The sequence below is a fragment of the Enhydra lutris genome, unplaced genomic scaffold (genome assembly GCF_002288905.1).
Source record: "Enhydra lutris kenyoni isolate GAN:26980312 unplaced genomic scaffold, ASM228890v2 scaffoldscaffold15, whole genome shotgun sequence".
Taxonomy (NCBI): domain Eukaryota; kingdom Metazoa; phylum Chordata; class Mammalia; order Carnivora; family Mustelidae; genus Enhydra; species Enhydra lutris.
In genome coordinates this window covers 3,093,763-3,117,929 of record NW_019154099.1, presented here as the reverse complement: position 1 = coordinate 3,117,929, position 24,167 = coordinate 3,093,763, and the positions used below count along the sequence as shown (strand labels likewise).

Genomic DNA, 24,167 nt, shown 5'->3' with positions numbered 1-24,167 from the left:
TTCACCACAAAAAATGATATTTTCATGCTAAATGGTTGAAAAAAAAATCCCCTCTATTGCAGCAGTGGGAGACACTATTTCTACCTTCCAAGGCTGTCTGTTTATACAAACATCCTGGAAAAGACAGATAATCTGGAACCAAAGCTGCTTCTGCCTCTGCTCGTGAAACATACAGAAACATGACAGTTTTATGGAGAATTGTCTCCTAACATATTCTTGAATCTCTTCCCATTAATCATACAGAAGATGGCTGTCTTAAAAGTGCTCAGTAATCTCCTTCCTAATTATATGATTCAATAACCTTCTAGAATCCTTGAAGGGACCTCCAAGAACAAAGTCAACCATTCAGGAAGTATTTAAGGGGCCTACCACATGCCAGGCACTGGGTAAGCAAAAATAGGCACAGTCCTTCTCTTCTTGAAGAGAGCAATGGAAATATACTCAGTATTCACACATACCAAAATGTTGCAAGCTATAGGGTCATAGAGGGAAAGTATACCCACTGTAGGGGAGCGGACATGAAAAAGGGGTCTTGAACTCCTCTGGGAAGTCAGAAATGTTTTTCCTTACTCCCTGAGTAAGAGATAAGATGGTTACAAGGAGAAGACTGGAATGTGCAGAGAGCCTGTGGCTGCTGGAATCACAGCACATTTGAGAAACTAAAAGGAGGTCAGGAAGTTTTCTATACAGGAAGCAAGGGGAGAGTGGTAGGAGATGAAACTGGAAAAAGCAAGACCTCATGCAGTCTGGTAGGCCACCTTAAGAATTCTAGTCATATCTTAGAATAAAAGCTTGTTTAAAGGTTTTAGATGGAAGTGACATAGTCGTACTTGCTTTTAGAAAGATCATTTTGGCTGCAGGGGCACCTGGGTAGCTCATCAGTTAAGTGCCCAACTCTGGATTTTGGCACAGATCATGATCTCAGGGTTGTGGAATTGAGCCCCACATCGGGCTCTGTGCTGGGCATGAAGCCTGCTTAGGATTCTTTCTTTCCTCTGCCCCTCCCCTCATTCTCTCTCTCATCCCCTCTCTTAAAAAGTAATAATAAAATAACCAAAAAAGATCATTTTGGCTGCAAAGTGGAAAATGAATTGAAAGGGCTTAGATTGTATACGTGAGGCCAGATTGCATTAGTGGCAATTGGTAAAAAGTGGACCAATTTGAGAGTTTTGAAAGATAAAATTGCCAGGACTTGAAGCTACAACGAATATGGAAAATGAGGGTGAGGGAGATACCAGGGATGACTATTACAACTGGATAGATGAGGAGAAAGGAATACAGGAAGAGTTTATAAACTCAGTTGAACCACACTTTGTAGCTGTAAGACATTAAGTAAACATGTCAATAAAAGAGTAGGTATCAGATTTGAAATTTGGGGAAGGGTCTGGGCTAGAGACACCTTTGTCTCTAGCCCAGCATATATTATCAGCATATAGATAACTAAAGCCATTGGTGAAGATAATGATGTTTAGGTCAAGAGGTTATAATGAAAACAAAAAGGAGAGGAGAAGGAAACTGCACAGGAATTAGAGACATAGTACTCAGAAGTGCAGGAAAAAATGCCAAGAGTATAGGGCCAAAGGAAGAAGTAATATTCAAAGAAATAATTGGTCAAAGTGTTGAGTATTGATGAGAGTTTAAGATAGATGATTGAAAATGACCCTTATTTTATTGAGAAGAAAAATGAAGTACTGAGAAGTGACTTGTTCAAAGCTGACGTAAATTCTTGTGCCTTTCTAGATTCCCAGAGAATTCATACTGGTGTCTGTGTTAGGGTTATTTATGTGTATGATTCATTCTCTCCACAGGACATAAATTCCCCAGTCCTCACTTGACTCAACCTTCCAGTGTTGCATATTGTTGACTGCAATCTTTATATCTACTTCAGTGATATTCTGTAATTATGTCTTAGTCTCCTTCAAAATAGCTGTTCTTCTTTGTTGTGCCTATACATGTAGGAATGCCCAGGATACTTTTTAAAAATACAGTGTTTTAAAAAATGCCATTTTCTGTTCCCTGTCCCCTCCTCAGACAAAATCTTAAGGGGTAGATTACAAGATTCTGGCCTTTTAAAAAACTCCCAAGAAGGAAGCTTTGGAAATTACTAGCTTAGAATTAGGTTTGGAAACCACTAGCTTAGTCTCTAACCAAACAGAGCTAGGGTAGCAATATGGAGAAGCCACCCAACTTGCCCACACTCTGATAAATACTCATATTTTAAAACAATATACAGTTATGCTTCAGTTACTCAGAGATCAGCTTTCCAGCAATTTTGTCTGGAAGAGGGCCAAAACTGGAAGTTAAAGAAAGAAAACACCTCTCACAGGGAAAGAACTTTTGATAGTGAACAGCAATAAAAATATCTCAAAATATCACTTGATATAGAGTCACTGTCCTATTTACTGATGGGAAGAAAAAGATTCTCTCCTTAGCTGGCTGTGGATATAAATATCTGATCAATCATCACCTGGAGCCAGAGAAATGCCATCAAGAAAAAAGAGTAAAAAATAAACAGTAGAGTAGAAAGGATGAGGGGAAGGCTCAGCGTGGATAAAGAGACAGATGAGGAGATGAGAAGCAGTGACAGATTATTAGAAAAGGTGATGAGAACATTCCACAGAGAAAAAAAAAAAAAAATAAAAGACATCACCAAAATAGGGATCCTATATACCTCAGCAATCCCCTGGGACTTCAGCATATGGCCAAGGTATCATATTTGATGGTCAACCGTGGACAAAGGGTTTCATTAACCATTGTACTCTTTAAGAATGTAGGGAGTAAGTAGATTTTAAGAGGATTTCTGTAGCAGGGTTAAAATAAAAATACTGCTATATTAAAATGCAGCACAATTAATAAAGTGAAATAAAGCTACAACAGGGAGCCTGGTTACATTCATCACTGTTTTTGAAGGGACAGTTACTGGAGTCGGACTCTCGGTCCCAAAGACTACCCCCTTCCCAAGACTTTTAGTGGAATCTGCAAAAGTAAGCAGCCCTGGCCGGCCCTCGGGAATTATTGCAGCGCCCCCATTGCTGGAGGTTTAAAGGAATCTCTGCTCCGTTCCCTTGTAAGCTTCGCGCTGTTGTAGAAATTAAGGTAATGGGTTTTCATGCGATTTGGCTGGGGAACAGACCAGGAAACTAAGCCCCACGTTTTCAACTGAAGTAATTATCTAAATATTTTTGCTTGCCGTAGAGATCCGGGGCTCTAAGTGTTTAGGATGGAAAATATCCAACCCACTTCGCTTGGCTTCCTATTCCTTGGGGGAGTGTCTTTAAAAGCACCTGTCAGCGTTAAGTTCTTGGGCTTTCCGAAAGAGGCTGACCCGGCGCGTCTCAGAGGGAGCCTTTTACAATTTGGACTGAGAATTGCGTGAGTGGCCCTAGGAAGTCAATTAACTCCACATTTCCCTAGTGTTGCTCTCCGGCTGGCCGCGGCAGATGCTAAGTCGAACCTAGCGCAGCCAGGCCTCAGGACAGAGCGTGCAGCCCCGGAAGGCGGTGGGCGCCCTGGGAGCGGTAAGGGGGCGCTGGAACGCCCAGCGTTAGGGGTTCGGCGGGCGACTCGCGCTGCCGGGAAAGACCCGCAGGGCAGCAGGCTCGGGCGCGGGGCGGGAACGCGGGGTCCGGGCCTGCCGGGGGCGCCGTCGGCGAGGCTCGCGCAGCCGCACTGGGCGCGCCGATTCGGGGCTCCTCCTCCCGGCTCCGTAGTAAGCATGGCGACGGCGGCGTTCGTGGTCCCTCGGGTGAAACAGAAAGCGGGAGCTACGCGGAGAGGGAGCGAAGAGCGGGGCTGAGGCGGCGCCGTCACTGCCGGAAAACCACCCCAACAGTCAGTGCGTCGGCGGCCGCAGCGGCCCCGAGAGCTGGCTCTGCCGCTGAGGTAGAGCGAGAACGATCAGGAACCCGAAGAAGAGGCGCCAGGGTAGCCGCCTTCCTCCGCCTCAGAGCGGCGTGACTCGGAGGTGAGAGCGCGGGCGCTCCCATCGGGAAAGGCGGGGGAGACCGAGCTGTCCCATTCCCGTCGCGGAGCAGGCGCCACGGAAACCGTTAGGCTGGGTCTGAGGGGCCGCGGCGCCAAGCGGGGATCGGGCCCGTCGAGGGGCCCGGCCCACCCCGTCCTGTGGGCGCGCTGTGGGCAGCGGGGAGTGGGGCCGGGGACAGGACCCGTCAACTTGTCGGCCACCTGCCGGGCCCGAGTCTCGCTCGCAGGCGCTTGTGGGGGGCGCGACTGCGGCCCCGCCACCGGCCGGAGGAGGAGGCGCGGGCGGCCTTCCCTCCGCACCCCCACCCCACCCCCACCCCCCCGGCCGGCGGTGAGCAGCGCAGCTCGCGGAGGCTCAGGGGGTCGAGTGCGCAGCCCGCCAGAGAAGATCGCCGAGCGACCGCCTTGCTTTAGGCTTTGGCCGCCGGGCAGTCGCCGGACTTGAACGTTTTTTTCTGAAGAGACTTTCCCCCGTTCATCTTGGGGTTAAAACCTCGAAAACCCGCCGTGGTGTGTTTGATCCTGTTTGGCTGGTGCCAGTACCTGGCTGTTCCTCTACTCGGCTGAGTTAACCACCTGTTCAGTCAGGAGGTTGACTCGAGGCTGCGGTGCTCGCCCTGTTTAACAACCTGGATCTTTGAACTTTTGACACGGCTGTGGAGGGACGCCATGCGTTAGGTAAAGGAAAATGAACAAATAATTTTGTCATACAGTCGGGAGCACAGCGGGGGCTGTTGTAATTGAAGTAGTCGTTGATCGTTCCTTTATCAAACAGCGTTGAAAACCTTGGGATATTGGGGGGGGGTGTAATGGTTGCTGAGGTGCTAGGGATCGTGAATTCAGAGATTTTCTTTTGTGAAATTTTAAGTTTCTTTGGCCACCTTTGTGTCTAAGCATCTTCTAACTAAGAATAATAAGCTGGTAAGATTTTTTTTTTTCTTTTTGCCTTGTAATCCTCATATGTGTTCGGTATGGACTTCTAAAACCGAGCAACATAATTGTTTCTTATTGTGGTCTCTGTTTTTAGTTCTTGTAACCAAAGTTGGAGTGTTTTTCTGTATTATTAAGAGTGAAATAACTAAAGTTGAACTGTTACTATACTATTTTACCACCATGCTATTACCAGCACCAGAGCTAAACATATGCCACTCAAGAAGTTGGAGCCATATGTTAGGTAGCAACTAATTGAGATTTGTGTCTGTGATCTTGTCTTTGGATAAATATTTAGTTTTTGTGTATTTGCTAAATCTGTAATTCTTGCCATCGTGTAAGTTTTGTTTGAATCACCTAAAAATATTCCAGAGGAATGATTCCTCTGCCTTTTTGGCATTTTCTTGGTTGAATTGCTTTCTCTCGAGTAATGAGATAAAGTGCCTATTAAGACAGATGGTGGGCTTAACAGAAAAGAGTGATAAAAGGATTTTTAACACATCTTTTGTAACGTAGGACCTAAAATTTCCTTTCAGCTTTTTGGCCCATTGGTAGTTCTTGCCATCACTAATAATACTAGTTAGTGGGAAGAAAGGATAATTTAAGAGGAAAAAAATATCATTAAAATTTTTACAAATAACATTCTATTTAAAAATTTTAGCACTGTCCTGGTAAGTTTTACTGGTTTTTTGTTTGTTTGTTTTCATTTTCTTCACTGATCATTTCTCAATTTTCTTATGTAGGTTGACAGAGAAATTCTTTTATCCCAGGCTGGTTGCCATTAGCCACCTGTATGTTTTTGAATTGACTCCCTCTTTTTCCCTTTTGTCTCTCCTTTCAAAACCTCAAAATCATTGAATGTTTAGTGAATATAAACATTCTGGTTAACCCTGGCCTGAGTCAGATGTAATCATAAAGGCAGTTTCCTCCTTCCAAATTGATGATATGCATTTGAAAAAACTGATGCTAGGATTATCATTTGGTGTCATCTGTGTCATCACTTCCCCTCATCATGTGAGTAACTGAGAGCTGATTCATTTTACCATGCATTTAATAATTAATTTTTTGTTGTAAAATTTCTACAGTATAATATTAGGCATATTTTATTACTAATTAAGAAAACTGTTTCCCTCTTCTCTGACCAGCCAGGCATAGGTCAGGACTGAGAGACTGTAAAACCCAGGACAAAAAGAAGGAATATATGATTAATATTCTCCTTGTCTTGTAGCTTTACTTAGGTAAAGAGCACTTAATTTATAATATGCAGTATTTTTAGTTTACACTCATGGGTACTGTATATGATTGTTTTAAAACATTTGTTTTTTATGTTCATACATGCAAGTCTTGTGTACCTTATATTTAATAGTTTGATGAAGTACTAAAAATTTTTTTTTTATATTCTGGGTGCATTTTTTTATGAAATTGAGTCTAGGTGTTATCATTAAGAGTGATGTAGGGATATGCCCATGCTTTCCAATTTTATTAGCCAGTTAATCAATTGATAGGGGATTTTTTTTTCTCATCTCTAGCACACTTCAAATAAATTTAGAATTTTGAAAAATCTAAAGAGTTAGAATACGGTGTATGTCTATCCCATTGAATCGTTCAGTGCTTCAGTTATCACATTGCAAAAAAAAAAAAAAAAAGGTCCTTATGGATATCAATGTCAAGAGCTGCTTGTTAAAAGGAAATTAATGGCCAATAGTGTTGAAAGGCAAATTTTGTTCTTTTAACTTATATTGTAAGCTTTTATAATTTTAATATTTTGATCTCATTTCAAAGTATTATTCAGTGATCTTTTAATCTCTTGATCCTTATTTCTCTGTCCTTCCACTATTACAGTTTTGTTTGTCTTTCACATACACTTTCTAAGTTTGCAGTGTAACTTATCTTCTTCCATCAAGTTATTTTGTGGGTGTTATCTTTCAGTATTTCCAATCACTTATCACCCATTACCACTCCTCAGGTTATTTTTTCTCCAAGATAGAGAGGTATAATTGGGAGATGACATGGGCTTAGAGGATGATGAGCTATTATTAAAGTTGGGATACTAAAGCAGTATGATATCTTTCCTTCAAGTTGTTAGAAAATAGTTATGGATACTAGACTAACACACAAAATCATTAGCAAAAATATAAGCTGTTATTATTAAATTGTGTGGAAAGGACTGTAATTCGAGAGAAGGTGAAGCCACAGAGGGCTGGAAGATCATAGAAGGCATTTGGAAGAAGTCAGACTTGAAGCTTGGGGAAAACTTAGCAAAAGGAAAGACATTCCAGAAAAGATTGACATCCAGGGCTGGAGATAGGAGCAGGGAGACCAGTCTGAGAGCATCCAAGGGAAGTATTAAGAGGAAGAAAGAGAGAAGGTTGCCTACAGATTTTGGCTAAGCCCCAGGCCATGATCAAAAGGATTAGGCGGGCTGGAGAAGATAATTTGGCTGTATCCTTAAGAACTCATCACTGAAAGAACTATGTGTCTACTTTGACATATTAATACCTTAAGCTTTATGTGTAAGGGATAGCTATATATGTTTTATATGTGTGTGTTTATTACAGCTTAGATCAAGAATAGCAAACTTTTTCTGCAGACTGCCAGATAGTATTTTACACTTTGCAGTTTACTTGTAGTCTCTTCTGAGTATTCTTTTTTGTTTATTTTTTAAATGAGTCTTTATAAATATAAGAATCATTTTTAACTCAAGGGCCAAACAAAAACAAGCTCTCTGTGGGCTGTATTTGGCCAGTGGACCTAGTTTGCAGACTTCTGGCTAATAATTGGACTAGGTAATTGTCCTTACAGCACATGAAGTGAGATGCTTTATATCATTTGTCTACATGGTTGTTTGGTGCTGTTTGTTATGACTGTCATTTATATTTGTTCCCTCTGTTATAGTAAAAATAAAGAAAATATGCAGAAACAACTATTACTGCAATTGTTATTTTGTGGCCAAACTTCTAGCAACAAACAGCCACTAGGTCTCAGAACTAGGAAGTGAAAGAAGAAAAACCTTTGAGCCAGGCCTTAGAGCAGTGAAAATAGTTACATCATGGCTTGATTTAAAATTTTATAAGGCTAAGTATATCAACTGCCTTTTCTGATTTTACATAGTTTAAACTGAAACTGGCATTTTACAAACTTTGGCCAGGGTACTGGTAGCTTTTAAGTGATAATAGGGATCTGGTGGTAGGAAACCTTGTCTTTAAAAGTAGTCTAGGATGAGTTAATGAAGAGATAAACAGTTAAGTTAGATACCTTTCAATAACACCAAGAGTCACTGTGTCACAGAATAGGCTAATAATTGATATTTACATTGATGAGCTTGAGTCATCAAGAAAAGGTTGTGTCATGTGCAGATTAAGGCAAAGAAGACCTAGAAATTGCTTTTAAAATATTTCCATTAAGGGATGCCCAGGTGGCTCATCAGTTAAGTGTCTGCCTTTTGCTCAGGTCATGGTCCCAGAGTCCTGGGATTGAGTCCCACATTGGGCTCCCAACTCAGCAGGGAGTCTGCTTCTCCCTCTGCCTGCTGCTCCCCGTGCTTGTGCTGTCTCTCTCTCTCTGTCTCTCTGACAAATAAAATATTAAAAAAATTTTTTTTTAATTTTTTCCATTAAGATTATTTAAATATAAGTTATGGTAATTTAAAGGATAAGTATCAGTTATTTTGGAAAATTCATTTACATGGAATAGCTCTGTGAAGTTTCTAAATTTATAAACGTGTATTTCTGAAGCAATTATTTCCTTCACATTGTGTTTCATATGCCATTACCAGGTGAATAGTGGTGCCTCGGGGTTATGGTTGCATGAATGAATTGGCTAGTCATCAAGAGTAATGACATCATTTTGTGTCATCAGGAGAGCCAGAATATGGCATAGAACATTTTTTGATCTGAAGGCATTAGTAAATATGTTCTATACATGAAGGATAGTATTAGGTGCTGGAAAAAGCAAGGATGAGTAAGATGGAGAGTGGCCTAGATAAAATCAGTGTGTTTTCTTTTTTCCCCTCTTAAAAACATTAAAACCAACCAAACCTTCAAAACTTAAGTTAATTTTTGTAATTTATTTATATTAACATTTTTCATACTTTGTAAATGTATATACTGTCTTATATTGTAGGGTAGTACAAACCTTTTGAACGAAATTTAAAACTAAATTTCCATCATGAATTGCTACGTAAAAAAATTTGACTTTTTAAATTTTGCTTTAGGGGCACCTGGGTGGCCCAATGGTTAAGCCTCTGCCTTTGGCTCAGGTCGTGATCTCAGGGTCCTGGGATCGAGCCCTGCATGGGGCTTTCTGCTCAGCAGGGAGCCTTCTCCCCCCACCCCCCGCCTGCCTCTCTGCCTACTTGTGATCTCTCTCTCTGTCAAATAAATAAATAAAATCTTAAAAAAAATTTTTGCTTTAAAGAGAAATTAACAGTTCGGTCTCCAACCTCCCTTTTGCCAGAGCCTAAAACAGCTGGATCATTCCAGCTGTTTTGTTTTTTAGGAGATTACCATGGATCTTAGTTCCAGCTTTACCCTTACTAGCCATATGATCTCAGATTAGCTTTTTTCCATCTTAAATTCCCAGTCATTAAAATTGAGAAAAATACCTATCCTGTTTTCCCCACAAAAATATTGTGAGCACCCAAAAAGATATTGGAAACCATGTAACCAAAGTACCAAGTAAGCGCTTATATTAATCCTGCTATATTCGAAGCAATGCAGTTTGGTTTTTTGGTGGTTTTTTTTGTTTGTTTGCTTTTTGTTTTTTTAAGTAAGACCAGAATGAATTCAAGTTTTATCCTCCAAAGTTCTGCAGATGTGCTTCCACTAAACATTTAGTTCACTCAAAAGTTTTAACTGCTTTTTTGGGAAACAGATTGCATGTAAAAGCTTTCTTTCTGTTCTTAATAATCTTTCATTGTGGTCCATATCCAATGCCTCTGTTCTATTTGCAAGGGAGTACTGATCTTATATTCCAAGCAACTTCAACTAGTCTTTTCTAGAGTGGGATAAAAATATGCGAAAGGGAATTCCCTAAGATTTTCTTTTTTTTCCAAGTGGAAGAAAGACTATTCCTGTATGTGGAGTAATAATATCCACTTGTTGAACTCTCATTGGTGTTTAGGCCCTGTACTTGGTAATTTTTTAAATCCTATACAGACATGCTGGATATATGGTAGTACTTTTATTTTACAGATGGAACTGTTACTTCTGATTCACTTTCATATCTCTCTTCCTTTCTAGCTTTTTGAGATCTCTTCTATGCTTAGTCAGAAATAAAAGTAAATTTGATGTGTACTTTGAAATAAACCTTGATATAAAAGTTACCTAAGTTTAATAAATTAGATTGTATTAATCAGCCTCTATCACAAATATCTAATAGATATTTTCTGTTTTCCTCCTTTAGAATCCACATTTCAATATACATTTGAACAGAATAAGTTAGAAAATTTAGGTGATTTCTTTATTATTTAATTCCTCAGGGAGAGAAAAAAATCTTCCTACTTTGGGGATTCTATACAGGTGTTCATGTGCATTTTAAAGCACAGTTAAGACTTCTCTTTAAAAACTAAAGATATGCTTTCTTTTGCAGAAATAGATATTCTGTACAACAACTGCTTTTGAGATTGAGCTTGAAGGAGTAGTCATTTACATCAGAATCAGTTTTTCTTAAGATTTGCTTACACTCTTAAAGTGAAAATATTTATAGTATGTGATTTCATTTTCTAGGTTTTTTTTTGTTTGCTTAAGACAGGCATTCTCAATTTGCAGCTTTGTTCTTAAGACTTGATTTTTTTTCCATATAATATTTTCATTTGCTGTATATGCTTTTTTCTTATACTTTTAGTTAATAGTTTTTTATTTCTTCTATCAGTGTTGGGACCAGCAATTTCTGACACTTCAGATCAGTAGGTGTATTATTATTCTTCAAATGCCACTGTATGCTTGCAATTATATTTTTTATAAACATTTATGTATTTCTTTTAGCGGGGAGGGACTGAAGTAGAGGGAGAGGGAACTCAAGAAGACGCCATGCTGAGTGCTGAGCCTGACATGGAGCTCCATATCAGGATCCTGAAACCGGGACCTGAGATGAAGCCAAGAGTTGGATGTTTAACTGACTGTGCCACCCAGGAGTCCCTACAGTTATATTTTTTTAATCTATTACTTAAACCTTGTTAAAATTGGCCTAATGTGTGTGGTAGAGTAGCCTTTGGAGAAAATGTAGGTGCAGTTTCCCTCTAATCCATCTTTCAGGCTGCTACCAGGCTAGTATTTTCAAAAACATGAGTTTTATTCAAATCATTGCTCATTTTAGATATTAAAATCATACCACAATTCTGCTGCATCAATTATAATGTCTTTGGTCTCTATTTCAAAGTATATAGTCCATTGATATCATGTGACTATATTTATTCCCAACTTTGTAGTAGAAAGAACATACATTTTACAGTAGGCAAGTAGAGGTTTATTTATTGGCTTCCTCCCTTATTGGCTGTATATAAACATGAACATGTTACTTACCTCTATGGGCCTTAGTTTCCTCACTTTAAAGAGGGGTAATAAGAGGCTCTAACACCTAGAAAACCTGTTGTTCTTTTCACCATTTATTCATCTATCATTTGTTAATTCTTGAAATGTCCTAGATACTATGAATGTCACAAAGATGAATACTGTACTCCTTCCCTCTAGTAATTCACAAACTGGGATGAAAGGTAAAGACATATAAACAAATGCATATTTAAAAATAATTAAGGGTAAGTAATATACCTCTCCTCTTGCCTTTTTTTCACTTGTATGAATCCTTCTTGCCATTTAATACTGAACTGCCATGTTTCTGTAATACCCTCAATATCATGATTGTGTACATATCATACTATAGCATATATATTTCTTCTCTGTCTCAGCTATTAGTTTATGAACTTCTTGAGTTGGAACAGTACTGCTGTCATTGGCAATTTTTTTTTTTTTATAAAGGGGCAGATAGTAAATATTTAAGGTGTTTGGCTATATGGACTGTTACAACTACTTAACTGTGTTGTAGGAGCTTTAAACTGTGTTACAACTACAACTGTGTTGTAGGAGCATTAAAACAGCCATAGATAAGTTATAAACATTGGGTATGACTGTGTTCCGATAAAACTTTACAAAAACGGGACCAGATTTGGCTCACAGGCCTTAGTTTGGTGACCCCTGCCTGCCAGCCTGGCAAATTATAAGGCACACAGTAAACAATAAATTAACATATATTAAATACTTTCTATGTTCTGACTGCTGTTCCATACAACTTTATGTACATCAGTTTACTTAATCCTTAAAACAACCCTCTGAGGTAGATAATATTGTCATCATTTTAAATTTTTTTTTTTTTTAAGATTTTATTTATTTATTTGACAGACAGAGATCACAAGTAGACAGAGAGGCAGGCAGAGAGAGAGAGAGGGAAGCAGGCTCCCTGCTGAGCAGAGAGCCCGATGCGGGACTCGATCCCAGGACCCTGAGATCATGACCTGAGCCGAAGGCAGCGGCTTAACCCACTGAGCCACCCAGGCGCCCCAATATTGTCATCATTTTAAAAATGAGGAAACTGAAGTAGAAAGTAAAATAACATGGCTAATATCACACAACTAGTTAGTGAAAGATTAGGGGTTTGAACCCAGGCACCTGACTCCAGGGCCTTGGCCAGTTCCAATGTATTAAATCCCAGGAGTATAATATTGATTCAGTATTAGGAAACATATTGACATAATTCAGTATATTCATAGATGAAAGAATAAAACTATATGATTATCTCATTAGTGCTAAAACTATCATTTTCTAAAATCAATTGTTCCTAATAACTGTTAATAGGAAATAACCTTGTAATGGGTCTCTATCAGAAACCTGTATTGGGGCGCCTGGGTGGTTCAGTGGGTTAAAGCCTCTGCCTTCGGCTCAGGTCATGATCCCAGGGTCCTGGGATCGAGCCCCACATCGGGCTCTCTGCTCAGCAGGGAGCCTGCTTTCTCTCTCTCTCTGCCTGCCTCTCTGACTACTTGTGATCTCTGTCAAATAAACAAATAAAATCTTAAAAAAAAAAAAAAAAGAAAGAAACCTGTATTAAATGTCACAGTGAAATATTAGAAGGACTTCTGTAAAAAGATAGAAACGTAACATTTGTCCTAAAGTCTCAGCCAGTTCATTAAGAAGCAAGAAAAATTATTAACCTCTAAATAAGGGGTGTGTGTGGGATAAGGTGAGATATTATCACTGTTGGTATTTGTGGTTGGTATGATTACCTACTTAGAAAATACAAGATAGTCAACAGAAAATTATTTGAGTCACAAAGAGATTTCAGTAAACTAGCTGGCTATAACTTAGATTATTCTTTAACTTTCTTATACACCAGCAGTAGCCAACTATGAAAACAAAAAAGTAGAAGCTAAAATTATAGAATACTTAAGAACCTTCTAAAATATACAACAGCTACATAAAGAAAACTATAGGAAGATCTGAATGGATGGAGAGCATACTGTATTCCTGAATGTAACAACTTAATACCATAAAAATGGCAGTTCTCATCAAATGAGAAAATAGTCATTATAATCCTAATTAGATTATGGTAGGATTTTAGATTGGAATTTCACAAACTGATGTTTCAAGTTTTGAGAAGGTGAAATGCATAAGAATGGCCAAGTAAATTTCAAAAACAAACATAACAGTGAGCATACCTATCAAAAGTCAAAACATACTATAAAATTACAGTTTTTTAAAAAATAAAAATTTGGAGGAGGAGTGAGCATGTTGATCATATGAACAGAATATAGAATATAGAATTCAGGAGGAACTCCATGGATACAGGAGAATGTCTTGTGTGATAAACTAGTAATGGAAGAGCTAGTCTATAAATGGTGTGGGACAATTGACTGTCCAGTTGAGATAAAGATAATTAGGGACTCTCTTTGTGGTACTATCAAAACTAAAATCTAGATGGGCTAAATATAAGTAAAGTGGCAAAGTTTAGAAGTGAATTTTTTAAAACATTTTGGAGTAGAGAAGGCCTTTCAAGTGAGACATCAAACTTAGATGCCATTAAAAAAGGCAAGCAACTGAATTGCCAGATAACAGATTTGACATGTAATAGACAAAGCTAATATTCAGAGTATACAAGGTATGCTCTCAAATCAGTATGAAAAAAAAAAAAAACTGGTAGAAAATAGAGAATGTAAGTAGGAAATTCATAGAAGTAGAAATAGAGATAGCCTATAAAGTTTTGAAGAGTTATTCAACCATGCTACTATTCTGAGAAATTCAAATGAAAACATCAGGGAGATAGGATTTTTTTAAAACCTTTGTAATAAAATTAACAAAAACTGGACAACCTTAATATTACTAAGTAAAATTAGAAAACAAAGTATAAATAGTCTCATCTTTTTGAGGAGAAAAGTTCAACAGTACTTATGAACGTTAAAAGTGCTTTACTTCTGAACAGATTTTTTTTTTTTCTGTATAAAGATACTGTCAGGTTCATATAGAATATTATATGGTTATTTCTTGCAGAGGGGGAAGTCTATGGAGAAAAATGGAAGCAGTTTCATTGTTCAACATTAGAATAGTTATGATATGCCCTTATACGGTAGAATATTAGCCTAGAAAAGAATGGAAATAGATAACAAATGTACTTCTTTAAGAAAATATTACAGTATTTCACATGAAAAAGAAAGACACTGACTAATACATGTCATTTGACTTATACAACAACCAAAAAAATTTAGAAAACCTTATATATACATAGGTAAGTGCAGAGAACAAGCCTAAAAGTGTACCTTCCACTATGGGTAGCTGTAGAAATGGAAGTTGAAATTAGGAACAGGAGGAAGAATTTAAAATGATGACTATACATATGTTCTTAAGTATAAAATGTACAACTTTTGTGAGGTAGCAAAAATAATAAAACATAAAGTTTGGATTTGGCAGTTATGATTAGTCCTCATTAGAGCCACACCTCCTTGTTGTACAGTCTTGATTTATGTCTCTTTTTTCTATGTAATTTTTAATAACACCTCCCTTCATTCACAAGCTTTCCATTTGGTGTCTGAAATCATTGGTGCATTTAAAACTAGCACTTTCAGTATAGCAGTGGGTCAGAAACTGTTACCATAGATTAAAGAAGCAAGAATTATAGATAAGTGATTCTCAACCTTTATAACCTTAACTGCAAAACAAGACAATTTTAGTGTACTTATTTTCTGAATATCTATTATAAAAGCAGTTTTTTCAAATGTAAAATTACAATATTGAATATAGTTTTCAAGTCTCATTTGTCTAGATATTTTTATTCCTCACCCCCTTTCAGTATTAGAACCTAATATTTTAAGAAAGTTGGTGGTAAATTCTAGGATTGATGTCATCAGCTTGAGCTAAAGGTAGACTAAAAAGAAGGAAAATTAAAAAAAAAAAAAAAAGATGATTTCCCCCCCCTTCACTTTTCCCTTTGAGCCTGGTGGGTTTAAGGAAGGCACGTATTGCATGGAACTGGGTGTTAAAGGTAAACAATGAATCATGGAACACTGCATCAAAAACTAATGATTGTATGGTGACTAACATAACAATAAAAATTTTAAAAATAAAAAAATTTTAAAAAGATGGGGGAAGATGAGCATGTTTAGAGGCAATAATATTTAACTCAGGCATAACAATAGATTTATAAACAAAGAATCTGTTACCTCAGAAAGGGCAATGCTAAAACACTGGGTTCTACAGAAAAATCTTTCTTATAAGAAATACAGAAATGTTTTTGATTTTCTCATGATGTCTTATAAAATTCTCTATTTAGAAGGAAATGTTAAATATGGTGAAATTACAGTGAAGCTACTTCAATAGCTTTTACAGGGGAATACAAACCCTTCTGTTGCGAACCTAGATGCCAAGGCGTTAATTCTGGTCAGAAAATATTCAGAAACAAGAGGTTTTAGTCTTTAATTCAAAGTCATTCCGATACCTATAAGCAAGAATTTGAAATTCTAAAAAAGCAAAGTGAATATAATATATAAGCCAGCACATTTTAAAAGGACAATAAAGCATTTGTAGATGAAAATAGAATTGCCCCAGATAAAATTACCTTGGCCTCTAAAGGTAACCCAAGTGCTCTGAAAACATCAGCTAGAACTGTAAAATAGGATTTAAGACAAGGGCACTTAGAAAAAAAAATTGTTGGTCTTAATTATGTGTACACTCTGTCCTTTAACAGATTGGGGTTGATTTCTTAGAAGCAACTCCTGCTCTCAGTTCCCATGGTTTCCTGACTGGATGTATCTTTTTTATGTTTTTTTCATCAGAAGTGCCTTTGAAGTCTATTTTAACCAGATTTTCATGTTAGTATTAAGGTGTGATTTCCTAGTGGGAGGGATGGGAGTTATATCTCCTGGCGGCCTAATTAAATTAAGTTATATATAATGTGTCTGGCATTGGAGAATAATGGTAGTGGCCATCAACTTCTCCTTCTTTTTTTAAACCTCTGTTCATTTATGTGGGATAAAAGACTGAGACCCACCCATCCTACTCATTTTACTTCTTCCACCTTTCCAGTGGACAAGGAATTAGAAGATAAGTTATAGTAAATTTGTTGCTAATGATCTGTATAAATTACCACCTACTTTTTAAGGAAATGTGTTTTATATACAAGATATGTATTTGCCTTTATTAGGTTAAACCATGTGAAATCATGTTATTTTAATATTTTTTACCTTAGAAATGACAATTTCATATGGTTCAGTACATTACAGAAAAATGCCCTATAAACACTGCCCTATATATAAAAACAGATTATTGCACTTGCATGAAAACTATGTTGTAAGTTACTTAAATAACATAAATTCATAAATAGCAGATCAATGAACCATATATGCCAAATTAGAAGGTTTATAAATATATCTACTTAAACAACAAGGTAAACTTATAAGCCAAAAATATCACTAATGTATATATGCATCATTGTACACTATTGGGTTAATCAACCTTCTCCAAAAACCAAATTGAATGGGAATAATAAAGCTAACCATATATTAATTTATAAATAAAAGCTCCTGGACTTGAGAACCATGACCCGCTGAAGGCACTGCAAAAACCAGGGTAATCGAAGAGGGCACTGATGATAGATAAACAGATAGTGAAGTATCCTTCTGCAAATTGTGGGAATCCTAACTGTATTGCATGGCAGCTGAATGTCTTAGCAGTGAATTAGAGGCCCAAGTAATCTTTTGAAATGTGTTAATTTTACTTTATACATTCTGTTAACAAATTTTATTAATAAGAGTTCATTCTGCAGGTGGCTAGTAACACTTAGTCTTACACAGAATTAAAGTCTAAAAAATTGTGTGTCATTTGTCCAAAGCATCTGTAAAAAGAGCATTGATTTTTCTTTTAGTTCAGGACATATCAAGAGCACACTGCCATTGGTGAACCCTGGACCATATTTTTAAAAAATCATGCTTTTAAAGCGTGGTCATTTGGTTTCTATTTATAATAAATTCACTCACCTTTCTAATGTCCACTGGGTACATTAAAAATTAGGAGTAGTGTGAGGCACATGGTGGCTCAGTCATTTAAGCGTCCAGCTCTTGATTTCGGCTCAGGTCATGATCTCAGGGTTTAGAGATGGAACCCCACATCAGGCTCTGACCTGGGCATAGAGCCTGCTTGGAATCTTTGGAGTCTTCTCTCTCTCTCTCCCTTTCCCCCTCTCCCTCCCTCAACTACGTATGCTAACTCTCTCAAAATAAAAAAGGAAAAATAAGAGTAGTGAATTTGTAATGATATGTAATGATAAGATAATATGTTGGCTAATTGGTGCCTGGGTAGCTCAGTGGGTTAAAACCTCTGCCTTTGGCTCAGGTCATGAACCCAGGGTCCTGGGATCGAGCCCTGCATCCGGCTCTCTGCTCAGCGGGGAGCCTGCTTCCTTTCCTCTCTCTGCCTGCCTCTCTGCCTACTTGTGATCTCTGTCTGTCAAATAAATAAATAAAATCTTTAAAAAAAAAAAAAAAGAAAGAGTAGTGAATTTGATTCCCTGTCAAAAGTGAAAGGGACTGAATTTACTCTTCTGCCTGAAAGAACTTAAAAAACTAGAAAAAAATGAAAGAGTGTCACTTAGGATGTTAGAAATCAGGCAGTGTAAGGGGGGTAGAGAAGGCAAGCCCTATCTTTGGACCTGATTATTGCCAGGAGAAAGTTTCCAGAGCATGGCACAGGGGAATCCCAAGTGGATAACAGCTGACTCTCTGAGTTGATGGAGCTTGCAGTCCCAGGAGACTAGACTATGCAGAACAGAGTACCAGAGAGCAGAAATCTACACAGAAAGAGGACCTCAAAGATCTGGAGAGGGTCCCCCTTGATCATGTAGCAGAGTATTGGTAAATGCATACATGTAAGGAAACTACTCAGGATTAGAAAAAGAACCACCTAAAACGATTCTATAGAACAGTATCCAGGCTCACACAGGGCCAGAAATAGTGCTGCTTTCTACCAGCTAGAGTAGAATGCCTCGTAATTCACAGGGTATTTGGTAGAGTACTCTGAAGGATCTTGGCTCAGTAGTGGAAAAAAATTAACCCTAGACTAAACGCAGCTCTGTTCCTGTCTAATGTAAAAACACAGTTCTGTTGTTGCTTAAAGCACAACCCAAGTCACTTAACCACATCTCAGAACAAAACTCAAAAATACTTAGAGGAATGCAAAAATATCCAATAGCCAACAAGGTAAAATTTTTATCTGGCATTCAGTCAAAACTACTAAGCCTGTGAAGAAGCAGGTAATAACAGGAGAAAAATCATTGACTTAAAACTGACTCCAAAGTGATATTGATGGTGAATTAGTGACCAAGAACATTAAAACAGTTATGACTGGGGGCACCTGGGTGGCTCAGTGGGTTGAAGCCTCTGCCTTCAATTCAGGTCATGATCCCAGAGTCCTGGGATCGAGCCCCACATCAGGCTGTCTGCTCAGCGGGGAGCCTGCTTCCCTCTCTCTCTCTCTCTGCCTGCCTCTCTGCCTACTTGTGATCTCTGTCAAATAAATAAATAAAATCTTTAAAAAAAAAAAAAGTTATGACTGTATTTGATATGTTAGAGAAGGTAGAGGTAAAATTGAGCATGTTAAATGGAGGGATCTTCTAGACTAAAATTTCAGTGTCAGAGATAAGACACGTGGGATGAGATTAATGGCATGCTATACATTGCCAAACAAAAGATGAAGACATAGCAATAGAACTTATCCAAAATGAGGGGCACCTGGGTGGCTCAGTTGGTTAAGTGTCTGACTTTTGATCTCAGCTCATGTCTTAATCTCAGGGTTGTGAGTTCAAGCCCTGTTGGCTCCATGCTGGGTGTGGAGCCTCCATTAAAAAAAAAAAGAAGAAGAAGGAAGGATCCAAAATGAGATACACAGAAATGAGAATAGTTTAGAAGATGAACTGAAAAAAAAAAAATAAGCACCAAAATTTTTCCAAATTTAATAAAATCTGTAAACCAAGAAACACCATGTAAGGACAATGAACAAAATGGCATCAAGGAACATAGTAATCAAATCAGTTAAAACAAGTGACAAAGAGAAAAGAAATGTTAAAAGCCACCAAAGAAAAGCAGATCAAAGGTAGGGGTAACAGCAGATTTCTCATCAGAAGCTATTTAAGGTAGAAGATAGTGGAGCAATATCTTTGAAACACTAAAAGAAAAAGAAAAAAAATCATCACCTAGAACTCTTTACCAAGCAAAAGTATCTTCAAAAACAGGCAAAATAAAGACTTCTCAAACATAAAAAAGATGAAAGAATGTTATTTTAAGTCCTGTACTAAAAGACATGTTAAATGGAGTCCTTTAATCAGAAGGAAAATTAAACCATAAAGATATCTGGACCTACAGAAAGGAATGAAGAGCACTGGAAATAGTAGCTATTGGGTAAATATATATGATTGGACATTTGACTGTGTAATGTAAAATTGTGTAATTGAATTAAAGGACAATTGACTGTGTAATGTAAAAATAATAATGATTGTAAGGTTTAAAACATGTAAAAGCAAAATATATGATAACAATAGCACAAAGCTAAGAAGGGGAGAAATTGCAGGTATATTGTTGCAAGGGTCTGATACTTACACCTGAATTAGTATGTTACTTGAAGTTAGTGTATGATAAGTTAAAGATGCATGTTATAAGCCTTGAAGCAACCACTAAAGTGGCAAAGAATAATGGACTGTAGGCCAAAAAGGGAGATAAATGAGGTAACAATAATTGAAATAAAGCAGATAAAGAAGAAAAAGGAAAAAACACAAGGAGCAAATAAAAAACCAAGATAGTACATTTAAACCCAGCCTAAGCACTGTAATTAAAAGGCAGAGATCAGTGGATTAGATTTTTTTTTAAATCAAGACCCAGGTGTATCATATCTATAGGAAATCTACTTTAAATATAAAATACATATGTTAAAAGTAAAAGGATGCAAAAGATATGGCATGTTGAGCCTTTACAAAAGAAAGCTGGAGTTACTATATTAGATCAGAAGTTAGATTTCAAGGGTGCCTGGGTGGCTCAGTCGTCATTAAGTGTCTGCCTTCAGCTTGGGTCATGATCCCAGGAACCTGGGATCGAGCCCCACATCAGGCTCCCTACTCAGAGGGAAGCCTACTTCTCCCTCTCCAACTGCCCCTGTTTGTGTTCCCTCTCTCACTGTCTTTCTATCAAAAAAAAAGTTAGATTTCAGAGCAAAGACTATTATTACCAGGGATAAAGAGGGTCATTTCATAATAATAAAGGGATTAAAGCATCAGGAGGACATAATCCTGAATTTTTATGCATGTAACAAAAGAGCTTTAAATTATGATGGAACTGCAAAGAAAAATATACAAATGGATATTTTAGTGGAGACTCCAGTACCCCTCGATATTGAGTAGAACAAGCAGAATATAAAACTTAAAAATATAAAATTTCATGAAGAAAACATAGGAGAAAATCTTTGTAATCTTGGATTAGGCAAAGAACTCTGAGGTACAACACCAAAATCACCATCCATAAACCAAAACATTAAGTTGGACTTCAGAGTTGGAACTCATGTTCTTCAAAAGACATTGGTGAGATCTTTGCAGATGATGTGATACTTTATGTGGAAGACCTAAAAGACTCCACTGCAAATCGCCAGAACTTGTACAGGAATTTAGTAAAGTGTCAGGATATAAAATCGTGCACAGAAATCAGTTGCATTTCTATACACCAACAACAAGACAGAAGAAAGAGAAATTAAGTAGTCAATCCCATTTACAGTTGCACCCAAAACCATAAGATACCTAGGAATAAACCTAACCAAAGAGGCAAAGAATTTGTACTCAGAAAACTATAAAGTACTCATGAAAGAAATTGAGGAAGACAAAAGGAAAAAGGTTCCGTGCTCATGGATTGGAAGAACAAATCTTGTGAAAATGTCTGTGCTACCTAAAGCAATCTACACTTTTAAAGCAATCCCTATCAAAATACCATCCATTTTTTTTGAAAGAAATGGAAAAAATAATCCTAAAATTAATATGGAACCAGAAAAGACCTCAAATAACCAGAAGAATGTTGAAAAAGAAAGCCAAAGTTGGTGGCATCACAATTCCAGACTTCAAGCTCTATTACAAAGCTGTCACCATCAAAACAGCACAAAAACAGACACATAGATAAATGGAACAGAATAGAGAGCCCAGAAATAGACCCTCAACTCTATGGTCAACTAATATTTGACAAAGCAGGAATGAATGTCCAATGGAAAAAAGACAGTCTCTTCAACAAGTGGTGTTGGGAAAATTGGACAGCCACATGCAGATAAATGAAACTGGACCATTTCCTTACACCACACACAAGAACAGACTCCATAGGGATGAAGGACCTCAATGTGCGAAAGGAATCCATCAAAATCCTTGAGGAGAACACAGGCAGCAATTTCTTCAACCTCGGCCACAGCAACTTCTTCCTAGAAGCATAGCCAAAGGCAAGGGAAGCAAGGGCAAAAATGAACTGTTGGGACTTCATCAAGATCAAAAGCTTTTTGCATAGCAAAGAAAACAGTCAACCAAACCAAAAGACAACTGACAGAATGGGAGGAGATATTTGCAAACAACATATTAGATAAAGGGCTAGTATCCAAAATCTATAAAGAACTTATCAAACTCAACACCCAAAGAATAAATAATCCAATCAAGAAATGGGCAGAGGGCATGAACAGACATTTCTGCAAAGAAGACATCCAGATGGCCAACAGACACATGAAAAAGTGCTCCACACCACTCGGCATCAGGGAAATACAAATCAAAACCACAATGAGATATCACCTCACACGTCAGAATGGCTAAAATTAACAAGTCAGGAAATGACAGATGCTGGCAAGGATACGGAGAAAGGGGAAGCCTCCTACACTGTTGGTGGGAATGCAAGCTGGTACAACCACTCTGGAAAACAGCATGGAGGTTCCTCAAAAAGTTGAAAATAGAGCTACCCTACAACCCAGCAATCGCACTACTGGGTATTTACCCTAAAGATACAAATGTAGTGATACAGAGGGGCACGTGCACCTGAATGTTTATAGCAGCAATGTCCACAACAGCCAAACTATGGAAAGAGCCTAGATGCCCATCAACAGATGAATGGATAAAGATGTGGTATATATATACAATGGAATACTATGCAGCAATCAAAAGAAATGAAATCTTGCCTTCTCCACTGATGTGGATGGAACTAGAGGGTATTATACTGAGCCAAAAAGTCAGAGTAAGACAATCATATGATTTCCCTGATATGAAGAATTTGAGAGACAACGTGGGGGGCGTGGGGGGTAGGGAAGGAAAAATTGAAACAAGATGGGATCGGGAGGGAGATAAACCAGAAGAGGCTCTTAATCTCACAAAACAAATTGAGGGTTGCTGGGTAGGGGGGGTAGGGAGAGAGTGGTTGCATTATGGACATTGGGGAGGGTATGTGCTATGGTGAGTGCTGTGAAGTGTGTAAACCTGGTGCTTCACAGACCTGTACCCCTGGGCTAATAATACATTATATGTTAATAAAAAATAAAACATTTAAAGACATTGGTGAGAGAATGCAAAGACAAGCCACAGACTGGGAGAAAAATCTTCAAATCACTTGACAAAGGACTGATATCCAAAATATATAAAGCATTATTAAAACAATAACTAACAAACTGAGTAACAAAATGGCCAAAAATATTGAACACCTTCTTAACCAGAAAGCTATACAGAAGGCAAATAAGCAGTTGTTGAACATAATTATTCATATGGAAATTCAAAGGCAGGATTACAAATAGGAAGCTTTGGAGGGTGATGGATAGGTTCATTATCTGATGTAATAATGGTTTCATGGGTGTATTCATGTGTCAGTATTTATCAAATTGTGTACTTATAAACATGCCATTTGATAAATGTCTATTATACCTTAAGTTATTTTAAAAATCTAGTTGGCATGGTATATACTTGATGTATGTTTGTTTAGTACATTTGACCGCTACTCTCCCATTTCCCAAGAATATTTGAAAATTTCTTTTTTTGTTTAACCTATAGGAAATACTAGTTTCAATCTGAGAGGAAAACTGATTTGGATCCTAGTATATTGATTTGACTGAACTATCCAAAAGCAGTTTCAAACTTGTTACTTTACAAATATTTTCTCCTCCTCAAGGAAATTATTTTAATGTATTTCTTGTTTAAGAAAATGAATGTATTCACATCTGGGATGGGGCCTTCAAAAATGAAGTAAACCTTAATGTGAACAGCTTGATATGTTCATTATCAGTTAATACTTATGTAAAAATTAGTGGGGCATCTGGCTGGCTCGGTCAGAGGAGCATGCCACTCTTGATCTTGGGGTCATTTGTTCGAGATTACTTAAATAAAAACTTAAAAAAATACGTAAGTAAAAACTAGTTTTGATCACTATGGTCTTGGGACTAGCAGCATTAGGTTAACCTGGGGACATACTAGAATGTGAATTTGGGGGTCTTACTCCATACCTGTTGAATCAAAAACTAGGTGTAGAGCTCAACAACCTGTTTAATAAGCCCTGCTGATGATTCTGATACATGCCGAAGTTTGAAAACCAGGGTCTTAGAGGAATGGGATTAGGAGTGGAATTTTAGATGCTTAGATACCAGTAGTGGTAGAATTTGTTTCAAGACGTCTCACACAATGGCATTCTTAAGATTTGTATATTTCATCATATGCACATTTAGCTTTCAAATAACTGA

The 24,167-nt window shown here is 37.7% G+C and overlaps 1 protein-coding gene across 2 annotated transcripts in view; it reads left to right on the top strand.

Annotated features, from left to right (window-relative positions):
• Positions 1-3,712: 3,712 nt before the first annotated feature.
• The window catches only part of LOC111146964 (fibronectin type III domain containing 3A), a 181,007-nt gene continuing 160,552 nt past the window's right edge, over positions 3,713-24,167 (top strand). The window contains exon 1 of one of the 2 annotated variants that reach the window (XM_022502738.1): positions 3,713-3,964. The gene's annotated coding sequence lies outside the window, so the exon portion shown is untranslated. Of the gene's footprint in view, positions 3,965-4,430; positions 4,663-24,167 lie in introns of those variants that run through there. The other variant, XM_022502739.1, reaches the window with a different exon arrangement.